Consider the following 16845-nt stretch of genomic DNA (forward strand, 5'->3'; position numbering starts at 1 on the left):
AGGGTCAGAAGTGTGAATCATGATGCAGTGCAGCATCTCTGATTCCTACTTGTTTGTCTGTAAATGTTGCCAAACTGTCTTGGGCAAGAGCCCAGAAAAGTAGCAATGAGCTTCTATTTTAAGAATGCACTGCATTTGTGTCAAATGTTGGAGACTTTAAAGTCAGTCTTATGCTTATAGTTTCCAGCACATGCAAACCAGGCACATGATCAGTTGAAAACACCCACATTATTTACTTATTCTGGAGCTGCTGGACTCCCCACCACTCCCTACCTGCGCTCACCTATCACCATCCCACCTACCTTCCCCAGCCACACCCCTCCTCTCTGTATTTATTTCAGAGCTTCCCTTCCCCCTCTCCTATATCTGAAGAAGGATCCCGACCTGAAATAAGACAACTAAGTGTGGAGCTGGATAAACACAGCAGGCCACGCAGCATCTCAGGAGCACAAAAGCTGACATTTCGGGCCTAGACCCAGCATCTGCAGTTCCCATTATCTTTGATCACGACCTGAAATGTCAACTTTCCTGCTCCTTTGCTGCCTGGCCTGCTGTGCTCCTCCAGCTCCACGCTGTGTTACCTCTGACTCCAGCATCGGCAGTTCTTGCTGTCTCTTCCAAATTTTAATCCAAATTACTAAGCAAGTGGTAAAATAAATTGCTGATGTTAGGCCTTGATATTAACAAGGACCGCCTAGGGGGTGGCACAGCAGCTCAGTGGATAGCACTACTGCTTCATACATCAGGGACCTGGATTTGATCCAGCCTTGGTCTGTGTGGAGTTTGCACATTCTCCGCATGTCTGCATGGGCTTCCTCCAGGTGCTCCAGTTTGCTCCCACGGTCCAAGGATGTGCAGGCTAGGTATTTTGGTGTTGGGGAAAGTACCCGTAGTGTTCAGATATGCAGGTTAGGTGGAATGGGGTCACAGCAATAGGGTAGAGGGGTAGGTGTGAATAGGATACTCTTCAGAGGTTCAGTGTGGATTCAATGGCCTGCTGCTACAATGTAGGGATTCTGTGATTATATGATATACATGGGTGGGGGTGGGAGATTGGGGCCCTGTTGTGTACACGTTTTTAAGTCCATGTTTCTCTGCAGCAATGATCTTTTAGTCCTGATATGTTCCCAGCTGGCAGACAAAAAGCAATAGAACTGGCAAATGATACCTATTCATCTGATTTGTTTGGGTATACATCAAAATGGAGGTTCAGCATGACCAGTATGTTCATTTCCAGCTGTTACTTTCCAATAAGTCATTGAAGCAAGGCCAGTGAAAGTCATTTCTAGAATATTCAAGGTGAATTGGAAGGACTTCCAAAAGACACTGAAAGATGAAAATTGGCATGGCAGGTAAAAGTACGTCCAGTGGTAAGCTAGGTGAAACTTGGGACTCATTTTTGTGATGCTACCGGTCTGCCAAAAAATGCACTGCATGGCAAAAGATTTCAGAAGATATATTGTGATTGTCTCAATTAGTTAATGAAAAGGTAACTTTTCTTCAGTTCTTCAGCTTGCCTGTTAAGTTATGTGTGTTTTATGTTAATTTTAATGTACTTGCCATGATAAAATGTGAAATCGTGCGCTTTGTTATTTCTAATGGTTGTTTAGATAATTTATTACATTTAACTGTTATTTATGACAATGAGAACAAAATCAACTGTTTATTCACTAAATTCCAGGCAATATTATCCTAATTTATGTAATTGCTCATAATTTTACCCTTGAAGTCCAGGTATAATTGTGATGAATCTGTGGAGCACTTGCCTTCAAGATCAATACATCCTTCCTAAACTGTGGTACCCAGAAATACTTACAGTACTCCAGTTGTTGTTTACATTGGACTTTTTACCATTGCTGAATGGTTTCCATTCCTAGCATTCTGGTTCTTTGGATATAAAGATCAACATGACATTAGTAATTTGACATTTTTTTGTATGTATCCATGGATCTCTAAGCCTTTCCACGCTGAGCCTTCAATGATATCAGAGGTTTTAAATTCTATCAGACTGCTGCAAAAACACAGTCTTTTAAACTCGGCTGGTTTGGGTTCTAATTATGTCACAGGTCTTCACTGCTTTTTCTCTGTAGTTTTCATTTGCACAATTTACAGAGGACACACTTTTGTCCTTGCCCCTTGCTTTTATCTTTTCAGCCGTCTTTTGTCAGGGAAAACAAGCAGACCTGTGAGCGACTGGTGGATGCAGTGTATTCTGTGATGGTAACTATCAGTCAGATAAATCATATTGCATAAAATTTGGGGTAAATGGCAGTGCAAGGGCATTGATAGAAAATACTTTTGAAACTTCAGTAGTTCATCATATGGCTTTTTGCATCTATGTTAGATGAAGCAGAGTAGGCAGTGGTGTACATTACAGGCAGTAGATGAATTGCAATTCTAATCACCTTTTTATGACATGGTGAACCCTGGGCTGGTTCCACTAATTGACAACAATATTTCTGCTGTTGATACCCTCAGAAACATCCCACATGTCGTCTTGGTGATGGCAGCAGGTTCCATCTGACCATTGACAGAAAAGATGACCTACAATTGGCTCCTCAATGTTTCCAGGAATACGTCAAGCTACGTTATTATGCTATTAAACTCTTAATTAACCACAGTCCATCTTTAAACTTTGCTACAGAAACAGAAATTGCTGGAGAGTCAACAGGTTTGGCTGCACCTGTGTGGAGAAAACAGAGTTAATGTTTCGAATCTAGTGACTCCTCTTCAGGACAGGTCACTGGATTCAAAATGTCAACTCTGCTTTCTCTGCATAGATACTACCAGACCTTGAGTTTCTCCAGCAAGAGAACTGAAGACCCAGAAGTACAATTTTATAACTAGCAGATCACATTGAGATCAAATGTTCAGATGTAGCAAGCCTCTTATGGATTTGCAATTGCTACTACTCCCCGTTTTCTCCATCCCACTCCCAGTCGCAACCTAATATCAGCCCCAATGTAAATAGTTCATTAATTATGGAGAAAATTCACTGAAAACTTTTTTCCCCAAGTTCTTTCTGATATAAAAGGTCAAAGGCCCTGAAATTGAATTAATTATAAATATATAAATATGCAACGGTGCAAAATTACTCTGCATTATCATTGCAAATGATAAGATGTCTTAATGAATATTAACTATTTAATCTCTTTGAAGTCTTCTGCCAAGAAAATAATTCTTCAATCTGTATGTTTTATTGAGTTGATCAAGAAAATGTTGTTCTCAAGAATCGTAATTGTCGAGCCTAAACCTTGTACAGAGTTCGGATTGTGGTCACTTTGTTTTCTGTGGGCAGAATAAAACTGTAGACTAGTATCTAAAAATGTAAAAACATGAAGCGGTAGTGGCTATATTTAATAAGGCCCAGCTTTGATTGTCGAACAGACCATCAGATCAACTACTTCTAAAAAAGCAGCAGTCAAATCTGCATGGATGATATGTTATCAATTTGTGCCTATGATGGGCATGGTATTTTTCAAATAAAAGTATGTATTTCCTCTCCAGGCCATGCTTTTCATTGTGCTCTCAAACCCTTTGAAGGAGAATAGTTGAAAGAATCATCCTGTGCCAGAAGAGTAGCAGCATTTTGGTATACATGTATGATTCACATTCCAAATTGAACATCTGGTTTAAGCTGTTAAAAATGTTGAACAGAGAAAGAACAAAGGAAGAATTTTTTCTTAATAGTTCTCGGAAAGGAATGATGTATTGGCAAAGAATGAAGTGGGTATTTTGTTTTTCATTTCAACATGAGATAGTTGAGGGTATTTTGTTTTTTAAAGTGAGAAAGAGGCTATAATGAACTTTCTGGACATAGAATTATAGAATAAGCAGTGATGGGTCCCTTCGGCCCACTGGGTCTACAACAGAAAAATCTACTCTAAATCTACACAAGTCCCACTTTCCAGCACTTAGCCCATATTCCTAAATGTTATGACATTTAAGTTTATAAAATATATTACTAAATACAGTATTTTTTACACGAGCGTGGTTATAAATTGTATAAAGGGATCAAGCCTTCATTTGAAATAAACATGGTCAACATTTATTTGCTAAAGGCGAACCCTTTCTCTTTGCACTACTTGGTCAAAGAGAAGAAACAGATACTTAAGTGGAAATTTGAGGAGTACATACTGTCTATCTACTTGTCTTAATAAATTGACAAACAAATGAACACTTGGAGGAATCAGCTGGTGTTCCTGGGAGTGGAAAGCAAAGCAGTTAGGAGGAATTTCATTATGTGAGAGACTAAAAAGGTGGTGGGAAGAAAATTTGCAACGAGATTAGATCAGATTCCCTACAGTGTTAAAACAGGCCCTTCGGCCCAACAAGTCCACACTGCCTCTTGGAGCATCCCACCCAGACCCAGAACTGTGAAGGTGGGTTAAGCTTCCGGATGGTAGGCATTGGGAAGGTCTTTTGCAAGGATTTACAAACTCATTGAAAGACCAGCTTATCAGAATTATATTCACTTTCCTAATAATGTTCTCTGTGATTATTTCTGATTCTAGACTGCATAAGAAGTATGCTTGTGCAGTATTATACTTGCTGACCTTGGAAGCGAGTAGCTACTGCTTGGTTCACTTTTTGGCAAGCATTTGTTCTATACTGTACCATAAATGTGATCAAGTGATGGTAGTCTAGATCATAGAATCTCTGAAGTGTGTGAACAGGCCTTTGGGCCCACCAAGTCCGCACCAACCCTCGGAGCATCCAGCCCAGACCCATCCCCCTATAACCCACCTAATCTACACATCCCTGAACACTATGGCAATTTAGCATGGCCAATCCACCTAGCCTATATGTCTTTGGACTGAGGGAGAAAACTGGAGTACCCAGAGGAAACCCATGTAGACACTGGGAGAATGTGCAAACTCCACTCAGATAGTCATCTGAGGATGGAAATTGAACCCGTGTCCCTGGCACTGTGAGGCAGCAGTGCTAACCACCGAGCCGCCTGACAAATTGCCTCTGGCATAGAGAATGACCAAGGGAGGGAGGCTGGTGTAAAGCACAAGTAAATATTGCCTCCAAGGTACAGTAGTTATGTCACCATGAGGTGGAAAAGGTTTTGAAATGTAAATATTTAGCAGAAATTGCCATATAGAAGGAGGGTATTCATGCCAATCCTGGTATATGAAGTAGAGCTACATACCGTAATTTCATTTTTCACCACTTTCCCAAAATCCTGCAGTATTCTTCCTTTTCAAATTCTCAAAGTGCCTTTTAAATTATGTGTAGTCTCTTTCCCACTAATCATTTACGTTTTCTGATATATATTTTTTATACTTCTGTCTGACAGAAAATGTTGTAACTTCCCCTTTTGTTCTTTTAGTGATTGTAAGCCTCTGGCCATGTCCATTATTTACTGATCAGCCAAGCAGCAGAAGTAACTTTTTACTATTCACCCTGTCAAAATCTTTTGAGAATAATGAAATACATTAGGTCAAAATAAAAGCCATTATGGTTTGTGACACATTCTTGTTGTCATTTTGATAGCTGCCCTGTCTTCAATCAAACAGCCAAAACCTAACTCTCATCCTAACCCAACAAAAGTAATTGAATATAGAAGCATGAGAATTGGGAGAATTCTATGGATGAAAATTATTTTTGGCCCTACCATCATTCGGTGGTACAATTTACAAGAAAATTGCAGCCTAAAGTATTGAAACATGTGCTCTGGAAATTATTAAAGACCTTTCTAGTCTTTAAATTGATTTTAATTTCCTGCAAAGCTTTGCAACACCATAAAAAAATAAAAAGCAGCACAAAAGAAGTAAAAGCTCTTGATATTCTGATCTAATGCATATTAATTTTATATTCCAAAAATCTAGAAAGAGACTTAAATTTCTGGATTTTTAAAATCAGATCCTAATTAAAATTAAACATTATTATGTGCTGACTTATTACTTTATTGTATCCTTTTTTAAAATTTAAAAAGTGTTGATAAACTTTATTCTTCCCTTAATTCTTGGTCCTTGCAATTAGAAAGCCCGATTTGAATAGTAGTGATAACTGGATCAATATGATTTTGTATAATCATCTTTATAATTGTCCTGCTGAATTGGACCAATTCTTATACTCACTGTTAAGATGTACTTGCAAACTCTATCCCATCTGAGCATCAATATCTATTATAATCATAAATATTCAGATTTCATTTCTTTTTATTTGAAGCATTGTATGCTCCTACAGAACTGAGCTCGCTTATTTCAGCACAATAAATTGATCCTTACTTCATTTTAAGCCTGACACAGTAGTGTTTATAATATTACGCATGACCTGCCGTGGCCTGATGACTGCTCGTTTTAAAAAGTGCTGTACACTCGTGGCTCAGCACCCCACCACAAAGTGGTTCTTTTATTCTCTATTTAGCTTGAGTTCATTACTACTCAAAGCAACTGCACTCGGTTAGTCACAGACCGTAGTTCAGTGGCGTCCTGAAAATAGGAGCAGGAAATGTAAACTTTGTAGATGTTTCGCAGACAGATGAAAATCCAGACAAGATGAACAGTGAAATATTTTATCGGTTTACAGAAGATATCCAGGGATGTTTGGACTTTGGAAAACATCTAGGTGCGTATTCATTTAAGTTTCAGATATAAATGGCACAGGAAAAGAAGCCTTTAGACACTGAATCAACTCAACTGCTGTGTCAAACATAATGCAATTTCATGTCTGAGGTTATACCATTTAGCAAGTTGTTATCAACTTTGTTTTTGAAATAAATTGATAATATTTCAATTATACCGTTTCAAAGTTTAAATGATTGTTAATAGAAAAGCTTTTTGCAAATATTTTTACTGTCCTCAGTATTTTTATATAAGATTTCATTTTAGAGCAAGTTTAGATTTTGTTCTTAGTGCTGAAAGAATGACTTTCCCTGTTCACCTTGAGTAAACTGACCACATACTTTCACAAGATAATAAAATGTGAGGCTGGATGAACACAGCAGGCCAAGCAGCATCTCAGGAGCACAAAAGCTGACGTTTCGGGCCTAGACCCTTCATCAGAGAGGGGGATGGGGAGAGGGAACTGGAATAAATAGGGAGAGGGGGGGAGGCGGACTGAAGATGGAGAGTAAAGAAGATAAGTGGAGAGAGTGGAGGTAGGGAGGGGATAGATCAGTCCAGGGAAGACGGACAGGTCAAGGAGGTGGGATGAGGTTAGTAGGTAGCTGGGGGTGCGGCTTGGGGTGGGAGGAAGGGATGGGCGAGAGGAAGAACCGGTTAGGGAGGCAGAGACAGGTTGGACTGGTTTTGGGATGCAGTGGGTGGGGGGGAAGAGCTGGGCTGGTTGTGTGGTGCAGTGGGGGGAGGGGACGAACTAGGCTGGTTTAGGGATGCAGTAGGGGAAGGGGAGATTTTGAAACTGGTGAAGTCCACATTGATACCATATGGCTGCAGGGTTCCCAGGCGGAATATGAGTTGCTGTTTCTGCAACCTTCGGGTGGCATCATTGTGGCAGTGCAGGAGGCCCATGATGGACATGTCATCAAGAGAATGGGAGGGGGAGTGGAAATGGTTTGCGACTGGGAGGTGCAGTTGTTTGTTGCGAACTGAGCGGAGGTGTTCTGCAAAGCGGTCCCCAAGCCTCCGCTTGGTTTCCCCAATGTAGAGGAAGCCGCACTGGGTACAGTGGATGCAGTATACCACATTGGCAGATGTGCAGGTGAACCTCTGCTTAATGTGGAATGTCATCTTGGGGCCTGGGATGGGGGTGAGGGAGGAGGTGTGGGGACAAGTGTAGCATTTCCTGCGGTTGCAGGGGAAGGTGCCAGGTGTGGTAGGGTTGGAGGGCAGTGTGGAGTGAACAAGGGAGTCACGGAGAGAGTGGTCTCTCCGGAAAGCAGACAGGGGAGGGGATGGAAAAATGTCTTGGGTGGTGGGGTCGGATTGTAAATGGCGGAAGTGTCGGAGAATAATGCGTTGTAGCCGGAGGTTGGTAGGGTGGTGTGTGAGAACGAGGCGGATCCTCTTGGGGCGGTTGTGGCGGGGGCGGGGTGTGAGGGATGTGTCGCGGGAAATGCGGGAGACGCGGTCAAGGGCGTTCTCGATCACTGTGGGGGGAAAGTTGCGGTCCTTAAAGAACTTGGACATCTGGGATGTGCGGGAGTGGAATGTCTTATCGTGGGTGCAGATGCGGCGGAAGCGGAGGAATTGGGAATAGGGGATGGAATTTTTGCAGGAGGGTGGGTGGGAGGAGGTGTATTCTAGGTAGCTGTGGGAGGCGGTGGGCTTGAAATGGACATCAGTTACAAGCTGGTTGCCTGAGATGGAGACTGAGAGGTCCAGGAAGGTGAGGGATGTGCTGGAGATGGCCCAGGTGAACTGAAGGTTGGGGTGGAAGGTGTTGGTGAAGTGGATGAACTGTTCGAGCTCCTCTGGGGAGCAAGAGGCGGCGCCGATACAGTCATCAATGTACCGGAGGAAGAGGTGGGGTTTGGGGCCTGTGTAGGTGCGGAAGAGGGACTGTTCCACGTAACCTACAAAGAGGCAGGCATAGCTGGGGCCCATGCGGGTGCCCATGGCCACCCCCTTAGTCTGTAGGAAGTGGGAGGAGTCAAAAGAGAAGTTGTTGAGTGTGAGGACGAGTTCAGCTAGGCGGATGAGAGTGTCGGTGGAGGGGGCCTGGTCGGGCCTGCGGGACAGGAAGAAGCGGAGGGCCTTGAGGCCATCTCCATGCGCAATGCAGGTGTACAGGGACTGGACGTCCATGGTGAATATGAGGTGTTGGGGGCCAGGGAATTGGAAATCCTGGAGGAGGTGGAGGGCGTGGGTGGTGTCACGGACGTAGGTAGGGAGTTCCTGGACCAAAGGGGAGAAAATGGAGCCCAGATAGGTGGAGATGAGTTCGGTGGGGCAGGAGCAGGCTGAGACGATGGGTCGACCAGGGCCGGCAGGTTTGTGGATTTTGGGAAGGAGATAGAAACGGGCCGTGCGGGGTTGGGGAACAATGAGGTTGGAGGCTGTGGGTGGGAGGTCCCCTGAGGTGATGAGGTCCCCTGAGGTGATGAGGTCCCCTGAGGTGATGAGGTCGTGAATGGTGTTGGAGATGATGGTTTGGTGCTCGGGTGTGGGGTCATGATCGAGGAGGCGGTAGGAGGTGGTGTCGGAGAGTTGGCGTCTGGCCTCGGCGATGTAGAGGTCAGTGCGCCATACTACCACTGCGCCACCCTTGTCTGCGGGTTTGATGGTGAGGTTGGGGTTGGAGCGGAGGGAGCGGAGGGCTGCCCGTTCTGCGGGGGACAGGGTTGGAGTGGGTGAGAGGGGTGGAGAGGTTGAGGCGGTTAATGTCTCGACGGCAGTTGGAGATGAAGAGGTCGAGGGAGGGTAGGAGGCCTGGGGCTGGTGTCCAGGAGGAAGACTTGTGTTGGAAGCGGGTGAAGGGGTCAGTGGAAGGAGGGTTGGGTTCCCGGTTGAAGAAGTAGGCATGGAGGCGAAGACGGCGGAAAAACTACTCTATGTCCGACCGTGACTGGTATTCGTTGATGTGTGGTTGTAGGGGGACAAAGGTGAGCCCCTTGCTAAGGACTGACCGTTCGTCCTCAGTCAGTGGGAGGTCTGGGGGGATGGTGAAGATGCGGCAGGGCTCAGTGTGGCTGTCTCCTCTGGGGTTGCAGGCTGTGGAGGTTGTGGGCGGAGCGATGAGGTCGTCGGCCGTGGGCGGGGTTCCGTCGGCCGTGGGCGGGGTTCCGCCGGCGTCGGCCGTGGGCGGGGTTCCGTCGACCGTGGGCGGGGTTGCGTCGGCGGTTGGAGGATCGGGGTGGGCGGCAGCAGCTGAAGTGAGGGTGGTGTGTGGGCTGTAGTACCTGGACGTGGAGGTGGTGACTGCAGCAGCGGTTCCGGAAGTTCTGTGGCCGGCGGAGGCGGATGTGACGTCATCGGTGGGGTCTCCGGCCGTGTCCTCATGGTCAATGGCGGCGGGTGCATGGTGGGGGAGGGGCAGGGACAGAGTCGGGATTTGGGAGGCGCAGGAATCCTCTTGTGGGTGGCAGGGGCCAGTGAGTTGGTTTGCAGTTCCCATTATCTCTCACATACTTTCACAAGCTTGTCAGCAGAGATTTCTACAAATCCAATGTCAGTTTCAGTGTTTTCCCTCAAGAAACTATCTGTTGTGTCTATGAACAGGGCAAGTAACAACAAGTCCTTTCAACCAGTAATATTGAAATATTCTCATTGAGACAGATTACAAACCAGGGAGCAAAAAATAAGAAATATAGGGCTGAATTTTATGATTTTTGGCTAAGTCCAAGCTGCACCACATATTTGGAGCATTTGTCACTGTGACAAATAGTGAATTTTCTCACCTTATATTACCAATCCCACCTCAATAATTACTTACCATGTCCCTGTTATATATCTCATGATCGATTTCCACTCCACCTTACCATGTGCTGTTCTTGAATAACTTATCACTGAGCAGACATACCGGAACGCACCACTACCTGTTGTGCTTATACTATTTTAAAAAGTACATTGTGCATGCAGAAAGGTACATGCAGTCAGTAGCTGCCCTGCATAGTTGATGACACTTGCACCAGATATGCTAAAGAGTGGAAATTGGCTCCTCTGTTTTACAGGCTGGTTGTAGGAGTTCCTACTAGATGGATTGGTGCAACGGTGGGACTTTCCTCTCCTCTAGCTGAGGAGGGCATAACAGCAGGCCATGCCAGCCTGAACCATGGACTAAAACAATCTCAGTCATCCAAAGGAATGCACTGCAATAAACATCAATGTAGGGGACTATTTTCCGTCTGATACATTATCCTCACACTATCTTTGGTATTCACCTCCCATCAAGGCTCATACTGTAACGCTTTCATTACTGTCTGCAATGTCTTCCCCTCTCGCCCTTACCCATCGCAACTCCACATATCACTAATTCTTCACGCCATCTGCTCTTCCTCACTTTCTTGGGACACCTCCCCATCTGTGCCAATAGTAAAAGCTGTGCAATCCACTTTCATCTTCCATAATACCTGCCTCTCTCTCATTCCATGAGGAGAATAGCTGATAATAGGGCACAAAGAGTCAAGATGGGTGGTGTGATGTCTGTCATTTTGCTTCTCACCCTTTATGGGGAGAGAACCCTGTCTCTAACCACTATGAACATAGCCTGGACTGGCATTGGAGGACGACCCCACCCCCACCACCCCTGCCCCTGATATGCTATGCCAGGAACCTCTGAGCAAAGGCTAAACCCCTTGACTTGTTCAAGGGACAGGAGTGAGACTGCAAGCAAGACAGGCAAGTGGCCCTTGATGTCCGGAGCACAGGACCCTCAGTCTTTGCACTTCTCCAACTGTTTTAAGTCATTTGTAAGATAATGGTCAAATAAACTAATAGACTACTGTGGTATGGAAAGCTATTCAAGTGCAAGGAGTAGAAAGGGACGTCATGATTGTAGGGGACATTGCAGTCAGAAGGATTGACACCATTCTCTGCAGTAAAAAGTGTGAATCCAGTTGGTTGCATAGTGCCAGGCCTCGAGACAGCTGCTCAGAGCTGGAGATGATCTTGTGGTGAGGTATAAGATCCAATCATCGTGACCTATGCAGGTATCAATGACATAGTCAGGACAACGAAGAAAGTCCTGCATAGTCAGTATGAAGAGCTAGGCACAGAATTAAGAAACAGAATCTCAAAGGCCACATGTCGTCATGGATTAAAAACAGAACAACAAATTGACACATGGAAAATCAGGTTAGATAGAACAATCTGTGATTCAAACACTGGGGTGAGAGAAGTGGGTTCTGGTTCATAGCACCAAGACTAGGAAAAGTGGGATAGAACAAAGAACAAAGAAAATTACAGCACGTGAATAGGTCCTTCGGCCCTCCAAGCCTGTGCCGATCCAGATCCTCGATCTAAACCCGTCGCCTATTTTCCAAGGATCTGTATCCCTCTGCTCCCTGCCCATTCATGTGTCTGTCTAGATCCATTTTAAATGACGCTATCGTACCCGCCTCTAGCATCTCTGCTGGCAACCTGTTCCAGGCACCCACCACCCTCTGCGTAAAGATATTTCCACGCATATATCCTTAAACTTTTCCCCATTCACCTTGAAATCATGACCCCCCTAGTAATTGACTCCCCCACTTTGGGGGAAAAAGCTTCTTGCTATCCACCCTGTCTATACCCCTCATGATTTTGTAGACCTCAATCAGGTCCCCCCCTCAACCTCCGGTCTTTCTAATGAAAATAATCCAAATCTACTCAACTTCTCTTCTTAGCTAGTGCCCTCCATACCAGGCAGCATCCTGGTGAATCTCCTCTGCACCATCTCCAAAGCATCCACATCCTTTTGGTAATGTGGCAAATAGAACTGTACACAGTATTCCAAATGTGGTCGAACCAAAGTCCTATACAACTGTAACATGACCTGCCAACGCTCGTACTCAATACCCTGTCTGATGAATTAAAGCATGCCGTATGCCTTCTTGACTCTATTGACCTGCACTGCCACCATCAGGGAACAATGGACCTGAACACCCAGATCTTTCTGTGCATCAATTTTCCCCGGGGCTTTTCCATTTACCATATAGTTCGCTCTTGAATTGGATCTTCCAAAATGCATCACATCGCATTTGCCTGGGTTGACCTCTGTCCACCATTTCTCTGCCTAACTCTCCAATCTATCTATATTCTGCTGTAATCTCTGACAGTCCCCTTCACTAACTACTACTCCACCAACCTTCATGTCATCTGCAAACTTGCTAATCAGACCATCTGTACCTTCCTCCAGATCACTTATGTATGTGACAAACAACAGTGGTCCCAACACAGATCCCTGTGGAACACCACTGGTCACAGTTCTCCATTTTGTGAAACTCCCTTCCACTACAACTCTGTCTCCTGTTGCCCAGCCAGATCTTTATCCATCCAGCTAGTACACCTGGGACCCCATGCGACTTCACTTTCTCCATCAGCCTACCATGGGGAACTTTATCAAACGTCTTACTGAAGTCCATGTATATGACTTCCACAGCGCTCCCCTCATCAATCAACTTTGTCACTTCCTCAAAGAATTCTATCAAGTTGGTAAGACATGATCTTCCCTGTACAAAACCATGCTGCCTATCACTAATAAACTCATTTTCGTCCAAATGTAAATAGATCCTATCCCCCAGTATCTTCTCCAGCAGCTTCTCCACCACTGACGTCAGGCTCACCAGTCTATAATTTCCTGGATTATCCTTGCTACCCTTCATAAACAAGGGGACAACATTAGCAATTCTCCAGTCCTCTGGGACCTCACCCATGCTCAAAAATGTTGCAAAGATATCTGTTAAGGCCCCGGGTATGTCCTCTCTCACTTCCCTCAGTAACCTGGGATAGATTCCATCCAGACCTGGGGACTTGTCCACCTTAATGCCTTTTAGAATACCCAACATTCCCCCCCCCCCGCCTCCTTATGCCAACTTGACCTAGAGTAATCAAGCATCTATCCCTAACCTCAACATCCGCCATGTCCTTCTCCTCAGTGAATACCAACACAAAGTACTCATGAAGAATCTCTCTCATTTTCTCTGACTCCTCACATAACTTCCCTCCTTTGTCCTTGAGTGGACGAGCCCTTTCTCTAGTTACCCTCTTGCTCCTTATGTATGAATAAAAGGTTTTGGGATTTTCCTTAACTCTGTTTGCCAAAGATATTTCATGACCCCCTTTAGCCCTCTTAATTCCTTGTTTCAGATTGATCCTACTTTCCTGATATTCTTCCAAAGCTTCATCTGTTTTCAGTTGCCTAGACCTTATGTATGCTTCCTTTTTCTTCTTTGCTAGTCTCACAATGACGTCTGTCATCTATGGTTCCCTAATCTTGCCCTTTCTATCCTCATTTTCAGAGGGACATGTCTGTCCTGCACTCTAATCAACCTCTCTTTAAAAGCCTCCCACATATCAAATGTGGATTTATCCTCAAACAGCTGCTCCCAATCCACATTCCCCAACTCCTGCTGAACTTTGCTATAGTTGGCCTGCCCCCAGTTCAGCACTCTTCCTTTAGGACCACTCTCATCTTTGTCCATCAGTATTCTAAAAAGAACAGAATTGTGATCACTATTCCCGAAGTAATACCCTACTGAAAGTTCAACCACCTGGCCGGGCTCATTCCCCAACACCAGGTCTAATATGGCCCCTTCCTGAGTTGGACTATTTACATACTGCTCTAGAAAACCATCTTGGGTGCTCCGTACAAATTCTTCACCATCATGGGGCGGCACAGTCGCTCAGTGGTTAGCACTGCAGCCTCACGGCATCAGGGACCCTGGTTTGATTCCAGCCTCTGGTGACTGTGCGGAGTTTGCACATTCCTCTGGGTGCTCCAGTTTCCTCCCACAGTCCAAAGATGTGCAGGCTAGGTGGACTGGCCATGCTAAATTGCCCATAATGTTCAGGGGTGTGTGAGTTATAGAGGGATGGTCCTGGGTGGGATGCTCCAAGGGTTGGTGTGGACTTGTTGGTCCAAAGGGCCTATTTCCACACTGTAGGGAATCTAATCCTAAACCCCTAACACTACGTGAATCCCAGTCAATGTTGGGAAAATTAACATCTCCCATCACCACTACCCTGTTGCTCCTATATCTTTCCATAATCCGTCTACATATTTGTACCTCTATCTCATACTTGCTGTTGGGAGGCCTGCAGTATAACCCCAACATCATTATCCCAGCCTTTCTGTTTCTGAGCTCTACCAATACTACCTCACTACTCGAGAACTCCCTAGGGCCCTCCTTCCCCACAGCTGTGACATCGTCTTTAACTAGCAATGCAACTCTTCCATCCCTTTTACCTCCCTCTCTATCCCGCCTGAAGCATCTGTATCCTGGGATATTTAGTTGCCAATCTTGCCTTTCCCTCAACCAAGTCTCAGTAATAGCAATAACATCATACTCCCAGGTACTAATCCAAGCCCAATGTTCATCTGCCTTACCTACTACACTTCTCGCATTAAAACAAATGCACCTCAGACCACCTGTCTTTTTGCATTCATCATCTGCTTTCCCCTTACTCTTCCCCTTAGTCACACTGCCTTCATTATCTAATTCCTCACAGGCTTTAGTTACGACCTCCTTACTGTCCACTAACCTCCTCATTTGGTTCCCATCTCAGTGCCACATTAGTTTAAACCCTCCCCAACTTGCCCAGGTGTAGACCATCTGATTTGCAATAGTCCCAGATCCTCAAGAACCAGTCCTAATGTCCTATCTTGGAACATAATACATTATACATAAGATGTGGTGTGACTGGTGTTGTTGCCAGCTGCACAACTGAGTAGGGAGAGGGGATGTCCAACTAAGTAGTAGGACCAAAGGTTCAAATTAGGAAAATGAAAGAACTTTGGATGCTGTGAAATGGGGAACAAAAAAAAACTGCTTCTGGTAAAGCTCAGCAAGTCTGGCAACATCTGTGAAGGAAAAAACAGAGTTAACGTTTCGGATCCAGTGACCCTTCCTCAGAGGGACTCTTGATTGGAAGGAATGGAAAGAAACAAATCTAAGAGTAAATCAGCTGATGAGTCTGGAGCTTACAAAACAAATAGAGGACAAAATCAAAGACTGTAACATTGAAACAAAACAAATGAACTGAGGTGCAAATGGAAATGAATTAGCACAATCTGGTGGACCCAGGGATGAAGGATGATGTCATGAATGCTGACTTGTGTAGGATGTTTAGGAGGGATAGGAAACTGGGAAAAGGTGGAGGGATGGCATTGTTATTTAGTAGGCAGTGTTTGCTGATACCAAAACAGCAGGGCAACTGTGCCTGCATGCTCACTCGGAAATGTGCATGTGCACAGTTCCAGATAACTTTACGTTATTGAATCATGCAAATGTGCTGTCCGCATATGTGCAGAACAGGCATGGCGTTGAAATAGGGTCTTGCAACAGAAGAGGCCTCCAGGATCTGTTGGGATGGGGCTTAAGATGGCTTCTCCCATTTTTCCCCTTGCTTCCAACTTGTTCTCCTTACTGGCTTTGTCACCCCCACCTCTCGCTCCTCTGCTTCTCTCCAGGGTCCTGTGCCATTCTGCCCCTCTGTCTAGGTCTCAATCTCCACTGCACATTCTCCTGAGGCAAAGAATTATGTCGAGTATTAGTCATCTTATTTAAGAATAATTGTAACTGTGCTGGAAACAATTGAGAGAAGGTTTACAAAACCAGTATCTGGAGTGGAAGCCCATGGTATCAATGTGGACTTCACCAGCTTCAAAATCTCCCCTTCCCCCACCACATCCCAGAACCAGCCCAGTTCGTCCCCTCCCCACACTGCACCACACAACCAGCCCAGCTCTTCCCCTCCCACCCACTGCATCCCAAAACCAGTCCAACCTGTCTCTGCCTCCCTAACCTGTTCTTCCTCTCACCCATCCCTTCCTCCCACCCCAAGCCGCACCTCCATCTCCTACCTACTAACCTCATCCCACCTCCTTGACCTGTCAGTCTTCCTTGGACTGACCTATCCCCTCCCTACCTCCCCACCTATACTGTCCTCCCCACCTATCTTCTTTTCTCCCCATCTTCGGTCCGCCTCCCCTCTCTCCCTATTTATTCCAGAACCCTCACCCCATCCCCGTCTCTGAAGGGTCTAGGCCCGAAACGTCAGCTTTTGTGCTGCTGGGCCTGCTGTGTTCATCCAGCCTCCCATTTTATTATCTGGAGTGGAAGGGTTGTCTTTTGTAAAGACTATGTCTTTTTATTTCCATGCATTTTAAAATTTTGGGTTGAAATGAGAAAGAACTGTTTTAAAATCAGTATTTTAAAGGATTGCTGCATATGTTGAAAAGCTGTAACCTGATAAACATTGTGTAAACAACGATTTGAACATGCAGTAACTA

The 16845-nt window shown here is 45.1% G+C and overlaps 1 protein-coding gene across 7 annotated transcripts in view; it reads left to right on the plus strand.

Moving 5' to 3' along the window:
- mcf2l2 (MCF.2 cell line derived transforming sequence-like 2) overlaps nt 1-16845 on the plus strand; it is a 360445-nt gene that overhangs the window by 71104 nt on the left and 272496 nt on the right. The window contains exon 1 of one of the 7 annotated variants that reach the window (XM_048541674.2): nt 6561-6579. The exons of the other annotated variants lie outside the window; for them this stretch is intronic. The gene's annotated coding sequence lies outside the window, so the exon portion shown is untranslated. Of the gene's footprint in view, nt 1-6560; nt 6580-16845 lie in introns of those variants that run through there. 7 annotated transcript variants of the gene reach the window in all.

The sequence above is a fragment of the Stegostoma tigrinum genome, chromosome 14 (assembly GCF_030684315.1).
Source record: "Stegostoma tigrinum isolate sSteTig4 chromosome 14, sSteTig4.hap1, whole genome shotgun sequence".
Lineage (NCBI taxonomy): Eukaryota > Metazoa > Chordata > Chondrichthyes > Orectolobiformes > Stegostomatidae > Stegostoma > Stegostoma tigrinum.